Below are 13809 nucleotides of genomic sequence, written 5' to 3' on the forward strand. Positions count from 1 at the left end.
TAAAGCGCAGGGTGTATCGCAATGTCCAGGCTAAATTGCCCAGCATGGCTTAGTCAATGTCAATGTCAACTTTATTTATATAGCACATTTAAAACAACATAGGAATGCTGTGGCCAAAGTGCTTTACAATAATAGAATTAAAGAAAAACATACAATTAATATGAATAACATAAATAGAAATAAAATAAATAAAAAATAAATAAAATAATAAATAGAAGTAATGTTACATAATCACAATGAGGAAATCATCAGTATTACTGAAGGTCACAGAATGCAAATGAATAGAAATTAATCTTTAATCTTGTTTTAAACAGTTCAATTGTAGACAACTTCTTTATGAGATGAGGTAAAGAGTTCCACAGGTGAGGAGCAGCAGCTGTAAAAGCCCTGTCCCCCTTAGTTTTACACTTGGTACGAGGGACAACAAGAGACAACTGACCAGAAGATCTAAGCATTCTGGATGGCTGGTGTAAAACACACAATTCAGATAAATAGGGAGGAGCAAGCCCATGTAAAGATTTTAAAACTAGCAACAAGATTTTAAAATCAATTCGAAAACTGACAGGCAGCCAGTGTAAGGAAGCTAATATTGGAGAAACAGAATCATACTTTCTTGCCCCAAGCAGAAAGAGAGCGGCAGCATTCTGGACCAACTATAACCTGCGTATCAGGAATTTGCTAATCCCAGAATACAGCGAGTTACAGTAATCAAGGCGAGAGAAGATAAAAGCATGAGTAGCTTTCTCAAGATCCCTAGAAGATAAAAAAGGCTTGATCTTACCTAATAGATGAAGCTGGAAAAAGCAACTCTTGACTACAGAATGAACTTGTTTCTCAAAAGAGAGGTTACTGTCAAAGATAACACCAAGATTGCGGACTTGAGGTTTACAAAAGACAGAGAAAGAGCTGAGAAGTCCAAGACCAATTTGGGCTTTAGCTGGTGGACCACTATAAGCACCTCTGTTTTATTTTGATTCAGATCAAGAAAATTATTAGCTATCCAGAATTCAAATCCAGAATTGTTCAGAAAGACAGTTGTGCAGTTGATTTATTGCAGAGTTGCAGACGGGAATATAAACCTGTGTATCATCAGCATAGCAGTGAAAAAATTTTTTACTTTCCTACAAATAGCTCCAATAGGGTGAAGGTATATAGAGAATAAGATAGGACCCAAAATGGATCCCTGAGGAACACCACATTTAAGAGCAGCAGTAGATGAAAAGGAGGAACGTAAAGTCACTGAAAAGTGTCTACCAGTTAGATATGACCTGAACCAGTTAAGAGCAGCCCCTTTAAGCCCAACAAGATGTTCAAGCCGCAACAGCAATATCCCGAGGTCAATAGTCATTCTGGCCCCCTAACCATTCCCTGCCTCTAATTGGCTACTATCTCTCACCACTTTGCCACCTAACAGCTAATGTGTGTTGAGTGTACTGGTGTAAAAATAGCTGCTGCCGCCTTATCCAGATGGATGTTTCATATTAGTGGTGGTTGAAGTGCTTTGAGTAGTGAGAAAAGTGCTATATCAATGTAAAGAATTATTATTATTATTCAGTTGTAGACATGCTTTTGTGTCTTGAGTCATTACCCTGCTACGTAACCCATGTATGCTATAGTTTCAGGTCGTCGATAGATGACTGGACATTTCCTCTTAAGTATATTTTGATATTATTCACTAGTTCCTTTAATTATGGCAGGTCATCCGATCTTTGAGGCAGTAAAGCATTGTGACACACCATCACACTACCACCCCTTTATTATTGTAGGGGTGATGCTCTTACTGTCAAACACTTTAATAGCTTTAAGCCAGATAGAGTGGGACATGTGTCATCTAAAGAGTTCTATTTTTGACTTGTTGATCCATAGAGAATTATCTCAATAGACATGGGGGCCATCAAGGTGTTTCTTTGTAACAGAATAACAGAATTTTTCACCTTGCCACTCTACCATGAATGCTCAGCTAAGGCTAGAGGTGCCTGTTGTTCTTTGGATGTTCTTCTGGGATCCTCTTTGACTTCTCAAATGATATTCATTTTTTATTTTATGTTGATAGAAGTATTTTCATAGCCATATTAAAATGTTTGCCTATATATATAGTGCATAGTTAAAGGGAGGTTCTATTAAAACCCCACAAGCTAAACTATAAATGGAACATTCTAATTATTTCTTGTCTTTCTGACTACAGATTAGTTCAGTCAATGATCTGCCTTGCAGTTGGTAAGGAATGGAGGGCAAACAGTTTCAAACCATACTGAATGTATTTAAGCTACTAGGCATGCTGAATATACTGACATACTAAAGTGAAGCCTATGTAAGTTTTTCATAGAAAAGTAACTACTTTTAAGTATAGAAAATAACTGAAGTTTAACAAGAGAAAGCAAAGATTGTAATGAAACAGAGAAGAAACAATTTTGTGCCTATTTTGCCATTTACTTTGTGTAATAACTTTTTATTTATGTGACTTGTTCCTTTTTGAAATTTTCACTAAACCTGTTTAAAATACATTTTTTTGAACTGAAAGATTTCATTTGTTACAGGTTTGGCTTATTGTGGATCCTACCTTGCCAATGCAGTAGCTGCTCGACTCTGGGATGCAGCTACAGACTCATTGCTGTGCCCATGGGGTAATTTTGGTAGGCCGGCATTTGCTGGTAAGATTCACCACAGTTTCAAATGCTCCATAGTAGCTCTTATTGTTGTGTTGATTAGTCCCACAGCCCCAAGAAATGGCTTTGCAACTGTTTCTTGATCTGGAGTTGTCTTTGACCAAGGCATAGTGTTCTTCTAGAAACATTGTGGAGACCCCTTACTCTCAAGGAAATGGTTTATATATAGTGAGATTTAGATTTAAAAGGGCTGTCTACAATCAGGTATGGCTTTGTTAGGTCAACTTTGACTAGCTGTTTGGGTGAGTAACTCATAAAACGAAAACCAAGTGTTATTATTAATAATGCTGCACATCCTTTCCCTAGCAAACTATCATTAAGTACTTTCATTCAACAAATTATTCAATAGAACTGTGTCAAGAAATACTACTGGTCTCGTCCGATGCGAGAGATGGACGTCTGAAGTGGAGCTCCGCTAGCAGTGGTGCTATTTTTCATATTATTTGCTTATTATTCTGAGATATCCTGTATTTATTCAACCCGAGAGGGACCGCTACAGTATATGTAAACACATATAAACATGGCCAACAAGAAGGGGGTTCGAAAGAATCGAAGACTAAAGCTACATCCAAGCTGCGATCAGCAAGCCCTAGTTCGAGATACGGCCTCTCAGAGACAGACCTGGATCAGATGGGCGAAAGTACAGACTCCTCGGGACCACGGTCCGCTACATCGTCGCCTGCTGAGAGCGAAAAGGGGCGAAGGTGCGATCGTGAGTGCAGATGTGGATAGCTCGCCGATTGGAGAGGATTACCTGAAACTGGAAAAGGCCGGGAGGTCCGCGGCTTCAGTTACGCAATCACGCGGGACTGGAGCAGCGGGGACACCGGCTTCAGCAGAGTCTGCTGCTTCATCTACGGTACAAGAAGGCACATTTGAGCTATCTGAACTGAAAGTGTTGCTCGCTGACCTCAGGCAAGATATAAAGAAAAGCGAGAAGGCTAATGAGAAAGCAACGGCAAAGGCACATGAGAGACTGAAACAGGAGATGAAACAGGCCAATGAATGTCTGCGACAGGAAATCCAACAGGCAAATGAAAGGCTTCGTCAAGAGGTACAGCTGAACTTCGACAGGTGCTGGGTAAAATTGAAGAGCGCATTGAGAAAAACTCGGCTAAACTGAGCACGCTTGCTGATCGATTGGAGCATCTTAGTGAGACATTCACGAATCGGATCGAAATAGCCGAACATCTAGCTGCCAGTGCCGAGGAAAGAGCAGTAAATGTCAGTTCGGAATGTAAAAAACTCGGAGAAAAACTTGGAGACAGACTGGCTGCTTTAGAAGATGGGAATAGAAGGTATAATGTCAGAATTGAAGGCTTGCGGAGAATCGAGAAAGTTTAAACCCGGTGAAATTCGCAACTGAACTTTTTTCTAAAATAATCGGGGGCGACTTTAAAGCAGAATCTGAGATAGCAGCGGCTTACGCGTCACGGATCAAACACCGTCAGACCCGACCAAGATCTTTTATAGTTCGTTTTGAGCGATTATCATTTAAGTTAGAGGTGATGGAACTCCTCAGGAAAAAAAAGGAAGATATTATATATGAAGATTGCCACATTCGCGTCTTCCCTGACTTCTCTCCAGCAACAGCTATCAAACGCGCCGCCTTCTATAATATTAAACAGCGGCTACGGCAAGCCAATGTCAAATACGGCCTCCTGTATCCGGCAAAACTGAAAGTGGAATGGCAGGGTCATTTCTATGTTTTCGCTAGCAAGGAGGAGGCAGAAAATGAGTTAAGAAAGCTGATCCGGGACTATTCTGATACATAATTGTGAGTCATGGCGGTAAATGATAAAGCTAGGATTAATAATCTACTGTCTGATCTATTTGTTTTTAAAATACGGGTTTTTTATCAGCATATATTCTCATATTCTTATATTATTATTACTTACTTATTACTTATCATTACTTAGTATTACTAGGGCGCTAAATGTTTATGTTTTATTGTGCTTAATTACGTTTTCCTCCTCTTTTTTCTTTTTTCTTTTCTAATTATTTCATGTGTACCCTAAATGAGACTGTTCAATATCATACCCTTGGTTTGCTGTTATTGCTATTACTGCATTAAGACTTGTTATGCTTGTTTTGGACACATCTTTAACACCATCACCTGGGTTTATTATCTGGGGATATCATCTTAATGCACTAAAATTGATGAAGATTATATGTATGTATGTATGTATGTATATATATATATATATATATATGTATATATGTATATGTATATATATATATATATATATATATATATATATGTATATATATATGTATATATATTAAGTGCAAAATTCTTTTTTTTTTTTTTCTTTTCCTCTTTTAAAGACTATATTGGTAACAGATATCTCTATCTTTTAACCTTAAAGCGCCACTGCATGGGGGCTTGATGTGCTTTGGGCGTGCTCTGTCTCTGGGTATGTCAGAGGACTGGGACTGCATGAAGTGGGTTTTAGCCTCACCTGGGGAGGCAAAAGGGAGGGTGGGGGTTAAGGGGAAGAGAAGAGAGCAGGCTTGATCTATATCTAATCTATCATCTCAATCTTTATAATTATAACTATCAGCGTAATAATAAGCTGCATGGCAACAACTCTTGGGGGAATAGGAAATTAAGACCTAAACTATTTCACTTCCAGTTAAGACTATAATATGACACCAAAAACTCAGAATCAGTGTCTCCATGATGGGACAGTTAACCGTAAGCTGGAATGTTAAAGGCCTGAATCACGAATTAAAGAGAAAGAAAGTACTTTCTCACCTAACAGGTCTAAATGCTAAAATAGTATTTTTACAGGAAACCCACTTACTAAGTAAGGATCAGTTCCGGCTGCAAAAGACTGGACTGGCCAAATGTTCCATTCTAGTTTTACAAAGAAAACTAGAGGGGTGGGAATTCTCATACATAGAACAGTACCATTTGTAGCATCAGATGTAGTATTGGATCCTGAAGGGAGATATGTGATGGTCATGGGAGACTTATCTAACTGTAAAATGATTTTGATAAATGTTTATGCACCTAATGTTGATGATAAGGAATTTATACAAAATTTATTTGCATCCATTCCCAATCTGAACACTCATAAACTTATAATGGCTGGGGACTTTAATTGTGTTCTAAATCCACTTTTAGATAAGACTTCCTCCACAGGGGAGCGGCAACTAACACCGCAAAGATAATTACAAAGTTTATAACTGATCACAACTTATCAGATCCCTGGAGGTTTTAAACCCAAATTCAAGAACATATTCTTTCTACTCACCAGTACATCATTGCTACTCAAGGATTGATTACTTCTTTATAGATAATAACTTCTTGCCTAAGATTAAATCTTGTAAATACGATGCTATTGTTATTTCAGACCATGCTCCGATGATCTTGGAGCTGAAATTACTAAGCCCCATACACTCACCCGCAGATGGCGTCTCAATCCGCTTCTATTAGCTGGCGAGAATTGTACTGAATTTATATCCAAACAAATTGAATTCTTTCTAGAGACAAATACATCCCCTGAGATCTCTGCAGGAATACTCTGGGAAACTCTTAAGGCCTTCTTAAGAGGACAGATTATCTCATATCTTTCCCACAGAAATAAATCCGAGCGAAGAAAGTAGCAGAGATAAAAGCGAAATTACTAAAATAGATGAAGAACATGCCAGACTACCAAGCGAGACTCTACATAAGAGGAGGCAGGCTCTACATTCAGAATTAAACCTCTTGACAACTAAAGAAACCGAACAACTAATTTACAAATCCAGACATCATTATTATGAACATGGAGAAAGCTAATAAGCTTTTAGCGCAACAAATTCACAAGCAAGAATGCATAGCGCAATCTCGGTAATTACTAACACGAATGGAGATAAAATCATCGAACACAAAAATATAATGTACACTTTTAGAGACTACTATAAATCCCTATATACTACTGAGTTTAAAGAAGACAATATACAATCTAATGCATTTCTGGATAAATTACAGATACCACAAATTGGCGCTATTAGTGTGGAGGAGCTCGATAAACCTCTGTCATTATCAGAATTACTGGATGCTATAAAGTCACTCCAAGGTGGAAAAGCAGCAGGCCCTGATGGCTACCCTGCAGAGTTTTACAAGAAATTCTCCGCTCAGCTAGCTCCCTCCTATTAGCAACATTTACAGAAGCCAGAGATAACCAATCTCTTCCACAAACCTTTAGCCAAGCACTAATCACTGTCTTTCCAAAACAAAATAAGGACTTATTACAATGTGCATCATACAGACCAATTTCACTTCTGAATAACGACGTTAAAATACTCTCTAAAATCATAGCTAGAAGGATGGAGAAAGTGCTCCCCTCAGTAATATCACAAGACCAAACTGGATTTATTAGGGGCCGACACTTATCTTCAAATCTTGACGCCTGTTTAATGTAATATACTCACCAACTAAATCAAACACCCCAGAAATATTATTATCATTGGATGCAGAAAAAGCATTCGACATGATTGAATGGAAATACCTTTTTACTATTTTGGAGAAGTTTGGGTTTGGCCCGAACATTTGTGCATGGATTAAATTACTGTATACTAACCCAGAAGCTTCAGTTTGCATCAATAACATTTGCTCAGACTACTTTAAACTAGAGCGTGGCACAAGACAAGGATGCCCTTTGTCACCACTGCTGTTTGCAATTGCCATTGAACCACTGGCAATACATTGTCGAAATACTGATCAGATAAAGGGGATTAGCAGAGAAGGACTGGAACAGAAAATCTCATTATATGCAGATGACATGGTACTGTATATATCGGACCCAGAAAATTCTGTGCCTGCAGTCTTAGCAGCACTCACAGAATTTCAAAAGCTCTCTGGTCTCAGAATTAATCTGAATAAAAGTGTACTCTTTCCGGTGAATTCGCAAGCATATAATATTAGATTAGACACCCTTCCTTTTATCATTGCAGAACAGTTTAAATACCTCGGGGTAAACATCACAAGTAAACATAAAGCTCTTTATCAACAAAATTTAGTCGTCTGTATGGAAAAAATTAAACAAGACTTGCATAGATGGTCAACCCTTCATCTCACACTAGCTGGAAGAATTAACACTGTTAAGATGAATATTCTTCCTAAGCTCCTTTTTTTATTTCAAAACATACCAATATACATTAATAAATCGTTCTTTAAGCAATTAGATTCAACAATAACCTCATTTATTTGGAATTCTAAACATCCACGCATCAAAAGAGCGACCCTACAAAGACAAAAGGCAGAAGCGGCATGGCTCTACCTAACTTCCAGTTTTATTACTGGGGCAAATATACAGTCGATAAGAACCTAGACACAAATAGAAGAACATACACAGGCATGGACCGCAATAGAAGTAAAATCCTGCAGTACTTCTTTGTATTCCTTGCTTTGTGCTCCAATAAACACACGTTATCGGCAATACACTAATAACCCAATTGTGCTCCACTCACTTAGAATCTGGAACCAATGTAGAAAGCATTTTAAGGCGGAGAAGCTTCTTTCTGTGGCACCTGCAAAAGAACCACCTCTTTCAACCCTCACAAACATATGCAGTTTTAATATCTGGAAAAATTTGGAATTAACTTGCTTAGAGATCTTTATATAGACAACGTCTTTGCATCCTATGAACAATTACATTCCAAATTTAACATTCCAGCTACAAATTTCTTTCACTATCTTCAAATCAGGAACTTTGTTAAACAGAACCTTCCAGATTTTCCTCATCTTGCACCCTCATCCACGCTGGAAAAATTATTGCTCAATTTCAAGGAGTTAGACTCCATCTCTACAATATATAAAATCCTTTTACAATCCCTTCCTTTCAAAGATCCAAGAGGACACTGGGAAAATGACCTCTCAATTAATATATCAGAAAAGGAGTGGAAAGTAGCAATGCAGAGAATTCACTCAAGCTCCATATGCAAAGCATACAATTATACAACTCAAAATTATATATCGAGCACATCTGTCTCGACTAAAACTCTCCAAAATGTTTCCAGGGCATGATCCAACCTGCGAACGTTGCAACCAAGCCCCAGCCTCACTAGGTCACATGTTCTGGGCCTGCTCCAAATTAACATTATTCTGGACAAAAATTTTTAATTACCTCTCAGACAGTCTTGGACTCACAATCCCTCCTAACCCATTAACAGCTGTGTTTGGGGTTCTTCCAGAGGGTCTTAAAGTGGAGAAAGACAAACAAATTGTGATTGCATTCACTACACTGTTGTACGCAGACTTATTCTGATAAACTGGAAGAACCCAAACTCTCCTCTTTTAAGTCAGTGGGAAACTGATGTGTTATATTATTTAAAATTGGAAAAAATCAAATACTCAGTTAGAGGATCTGTGCAGACTTTTTTCAAAACATGGCAGGATCTAATCAGTAATATTTTGAAATGATTTCATAAAGCACAGAGAATTTGTTGATTTAGGTATTTTTAAAAGCCTTAAATTTTACACCGTTTGGCTTGCTCTCTCTCTCAAGGGTGGGGATCGATCTGTTCTTAGCATAATTCTTTTTTTTTTGTAAAACTTGATTGCTATGTATTGATTGTAATAAAATTAATAAATAAATAAATAAAAAAAAAAAAAAAAGAAATACTACTGGGGCACATTTAGATGAATGGCAAAACAACTTTAGAAGGCCTCTTTGTGACTGTAACTGCTCTTTTTTCATCTTTGGCCAAGTTGTAATTATTGTGTGCATCTGAGAGTTATTTGTTATATTTTGTTTTTGAGCTTCTGTAAAAAACTCTATGCCCCAATGAGACAAATAAAGTGCCATCTATCAATATTAGGTAATAATCTGAAATGGAATAATAGGTTTACTGTAGTTCCCTTTATCTAATATTATATTTTGTCTAAAGATCTGAAGGCTTTTATTTTGACAAGTATACAGGAGTACAAGATATAAGGAAGCGGGCAAAAACTTTTTCACAACATTGTAGCTTTGAGTAGATCTTTATGAAAACCTGTTTAATTTTCATTGAAATGCAAATGTCCTCCAGATATAAAAATTTTATGCTCATATCAAGTCAGTAAATGCTTTGGAGAGGTATAATACGATATAAAGCTGTATTTTCTTTTCAGTTCAGACACTTGCTCATTATCACACTCTGACCTACAATACCATAGTTTATTTAGAGTACATTACTTTAACCAACAGGCCAACATGAATGTGAGGAGTTCAAGCAATAATATATCAAGTAAAAAAGTAGCACACTTGAAAAGAGGATTCAAGATATACGGCAATTCTTGTTCAATAAAATCTCAACTCTCTTAAAGTGTGTAAAACCTCCATATCCTGCAATTCTTACTTTCATCCAGTTGCCAGCTGGTTTCCCTAGAAGACAACAAAATTTTTGCCACCAATGCATGCACATTTCCTACATTTTTTTTCAATTGAATCTTTATCTGAATTAATTGGTCGTTGAACTTGTGGATCAAGGCAGTCCTTCCACTTCTTAGAAACCCAAAAAACTTTAAGGTTTTATTCTTGAAATACAGAGAAATCTTGTAATCGCTACTTGCTTAGAGCCTTCCTTTTTGTGTCAATTAATGCCAATCAAGTGATTTCTTTTAAGAAATTAATTGTTTCAGCAGCATGGTCCCAGATGTTGACCTCATTCTAGCTGCCTGAAGAAGAAGGATTTACACAAAAGGACTGGCAAATGAAACAGTCCAGGAATTTATTTACTCTCCACTAGCTTCAGAGCAGACAGCTTTGAAGATTTTATTTTTCTCTCGCAGTCTTTTTTCCGAGCCATGAGTTAAAAACAAAGCCTTCAACACTGATGAGCTGCAGACAGCAAACTTCATCAAACAGAGGGGATAGAACTGAGAGCTAGCAGAGAACAAGGGGTCTCATGGGTTATTCCAACAAAGCGCTAGGTTACCAGTACTGAAAGAGGCTTTGTTTTATTTCATTTTTTTATGAGAGGAAATTCAATTATATTTTAGCTTCAAATTATCTGTGGTCATCTTTTACAATTAAGGAAACTAATTTTATCTAGTGCTTTAATAAAAGACTTTTTCTATAATTACAAAAGATAAATAGATTTTTATAGTAAATATTTTTAAACAGAATTTAGGTAAAAGTGTACACTATTATATGGTTTGTGTGCTAGTAATGGATTTAAACAAAATCTTGCAGCCACTGCAGCCCTTAAGGCCTGAGCCTGATGACCCTTGGTGTAGAAGAGAAGGTTCTCAACCTTTTGCCTTGACAAACAGTCTCCAGGAATCAAAATGTCCTAAAGAACTACCATTTTTTTGAGTTTTAAATAGTCAACTACTGAACTCTTATTAAGTAAAATTAAAGGTCATATTTCTTTAACCACACAAGAATATTGCATTTGGTTATTTTAACAATGCATTATGGGTTGTTTTTGAGACTGTGTGTTTTTAATTTTTTTCTTATCTACAAGTGATGTTTATTTATAAATTATTTTTAATGTATGAACAATCATGTGGTATGAAATAAAAATTACAAAGCCTTAAAATTTCTCATTTTTAGTTTACAAAAATACAAGGGCCAGTCAACCTAAAGTTAGAAAACTGGATTTATTAGAAAATGGAAAAAACTAACAGAACTGATAATGTCATTTCTCAATGTACTTGTGCCACCTGCCTAGATTCCAGCAGAATGAAAAGTTTTGTCTTGTCTTCACAACTAGTTGTACACCACTTTCTTCATGCCGTCATCTGTCTTGAATCAACGACCACTCAAGATGTTTTTTAGAGGTCCAAAAAGGTGGAAATCACACAGTGCCAAATCTAATGAATAAGGACGATGTGGCAATACCTCAAACTTCAGTTTCTCCAAAGAAGCCTTGGTGTTCTTAGCAGTGTGTGTATTGTCTTGCAGCAAAAGGACTCCTTGAGACAGCAGTCCCCACTGCTTTGATCGAATAGCAGGCTTCACACTGGTCTCCAGCAAGTCACAGTAACCTGCACTAGTGACTGCAGTACCCCTCGGCATGTAGTGCTCGACAATAACTCGGGTGCACGAGTGGTTGTGAGGACAAGACAAAACTTTTTATTCTGCTGGAATTCAGGCATTTCGAGGCAGGTGGCGCAAGTGCATTAAGACGGGTAGAGGGTACATTGAAAAATTACATTGTCAGTCCATTAAATTTTCTAATAAATCCCGTTTTCTAACTTTAGATTGACTCCTCCTTGTATATAGTTCAGAGCTTGAATTTCATGTGTGGCAGCAGGAGGATTCCCCCTCAGAGTAACAACAAATAAGTAACGTTTTATTGGCTTTGGGGGATTTCAGTGTGGGGTTTATAAAGAATTATATAATTGTGGACTACCTGATGTATGTTATTATGTGCACATACTGAATGTACTCACTTGTATGATTCTTCTTCTTCTTTCGGCTGCTCCTGTTATTCCTGTCCATTAACTAAAAAATAAACACTGCTTAAAAACACTACTAAAATGTAAACATTTTTAGCTCATTATCCCATGAATTAGAAATTATCAGAATAATTCAGAATATTTTAATTTGCACAAGCTGTTTAAAGCTACTTTTATTAAAAAGACACTTGTCAAATCAGGTTAGTCAGAAAATTCTTGTCAGGTTTATTTGCTGTTGTGAGACTGCTGTTGTGAGATTGCATCAGTGTATAGAGGACACATGAGCTGGTTATTAACATGTACTGATGAGTAATATCAAATTTACAAGCCAAATTAATTCACATTTTTTAAATGTCACATACCTGATAATTATATTTTCCAAATCTTCCTCTCTTTTTTAGATTTGGCCCAACGTTTTGAAAGTCTTCTTTTTTGAAATCAGACTTATTGATTTAAGATTATTATTTCAGAATTTCCACCTTTTATGTTATTTTCAAGTTACCTCACATAAGCGATCTGAATGATATTACTTATGCACTTGTATGATGTGATGGATGACACACACATGAGCGAGCATCCTGGCCAGGATGGAGCATGGTTCCAAAAGTGTATGCCACCACAAGTATTATGGCAAGGATGCCAATGCCAGAGTTGGTACACTGGTATCCCGGCTGGGTTGGACCCCTGAGATAATACCCAGCCGGGATGACAACATAAGGAAAGACAGGGAGAGAAAACCCAGCAGGATAATGGGCTACCCTGACACAATGGAGGACAACTCCCTGGGGTAATGTTACCTCTGCGGATATCCACAAGACACTCTGGATATTGTAGTCCACTAGAACAGCCTTCTCGGGGCTGCCAAGGGAGCTACAGGCTTTCTTCATCCCTGCTTTGTGAGACCTCTGTGTGACCCAGAAGTGCTTCCATCAGGCTATGCCCTAGCACCGGAAGTACTCCTGGGTCCTAGATAAAAGACGCCGCTCAACCTCATCCAAGCGAGACAAAATCAGGTAGACAAAGCATGCCAGGTAAGTGGAGGAGGAAGAGAGAAGAATTGAGATAGTGTGTACAGATGGTATTTATCGCACTTCTGGAGCCTTGGTGGAAGGTATCGGTGATAATAAAATAGCTTTATTTTAATGGGACTTGTTCCTGTAAGGTTGTGTCTGGAGTTGGGCGATCTCTGGCACCCTCTACTGTCCTCAATGACTATAGAATTCGTCACTCAGTTGGACTGACTGTAACCACAGAAACTAGTTGCGAATAGTATCCGTTACCATTCAAAAAATAAACATTACTTTGGTCTCTAAAAGCCAAATTAACAATACAAATTTAGGTGTTTTCTGATTTTTCTTCAGTAAGTGACTATACTGTTTCAGTATCCTTGTTAATCAAGCATCTCTGAGATGATGCATTTCCATTAACACACTGAATTCCATATAATTAAAGAGATTTGCCCTGTGTTACAAAAACATTAAGGAATGTTTGGTCAATGTGTAAATTTTGAAACACTAACTGAATACGTTTTATTTTGGAATGATGTGCAGTGGGAAGTGCATGAGGCTGGTGCTCCATCGAAGGTTTAATTTTTGTCTTTTTTCAGTGCAGCCAGTAAATGTACCGACTCTCAGCAACACTGAACTTGATGCAGAAGTCAGAAAATTAATGAATGGACAGACAACTGCAGCCATGTTCATAACACATAAAAAATAAATGTGAAGCTTCCTTTATTTTATTGCGGTTGTGTATTGTACTTTATTAGAA

The 13809-nt window shown here is 37.3% G+C and overlaps 1 protein-coding gene across 2 annotated transcripts in view; it reads left to right on the forward strand.

Annotated features, from left to right (window-relative positions):
• The first annotated feature begins 2582 nt into the window (after positions 1-2582).
• Positions 2583-13809, forward strand: part of slc16a4 (solute carrier family 16 member 4) — a 104245-nt gene continuing 93018 nt past the window's right edge. The window contains exon 1 of one of the 2 annotated variants that reach the window (XM_039748534.1): positions 2583-2651. The gene's annotated coding sequence lies outside the window, so the exon portion shown is untranslated. Of the gene's footprint in view, positions 2652-4407; positions 4444-13809 lie in introns of those variants that run through there. The other variant, XM_039748535.1, reaches the window with a different exon arrangement.

This window comes from Polypterus senegalus, chromosome 3 (genome assembly GCF_016835505.1).
Source record: "Polypterus senegalus isolate Bchr_013 chromosome 3, ASM1683550v1, whole genome shotgun sequence".
Lineage (NCBI taxonomy): Eukaryota > Metazoa > Chordata > Cladistia > Polypteriformes > Polypteridae > Polypterus > Polypterus senegalus.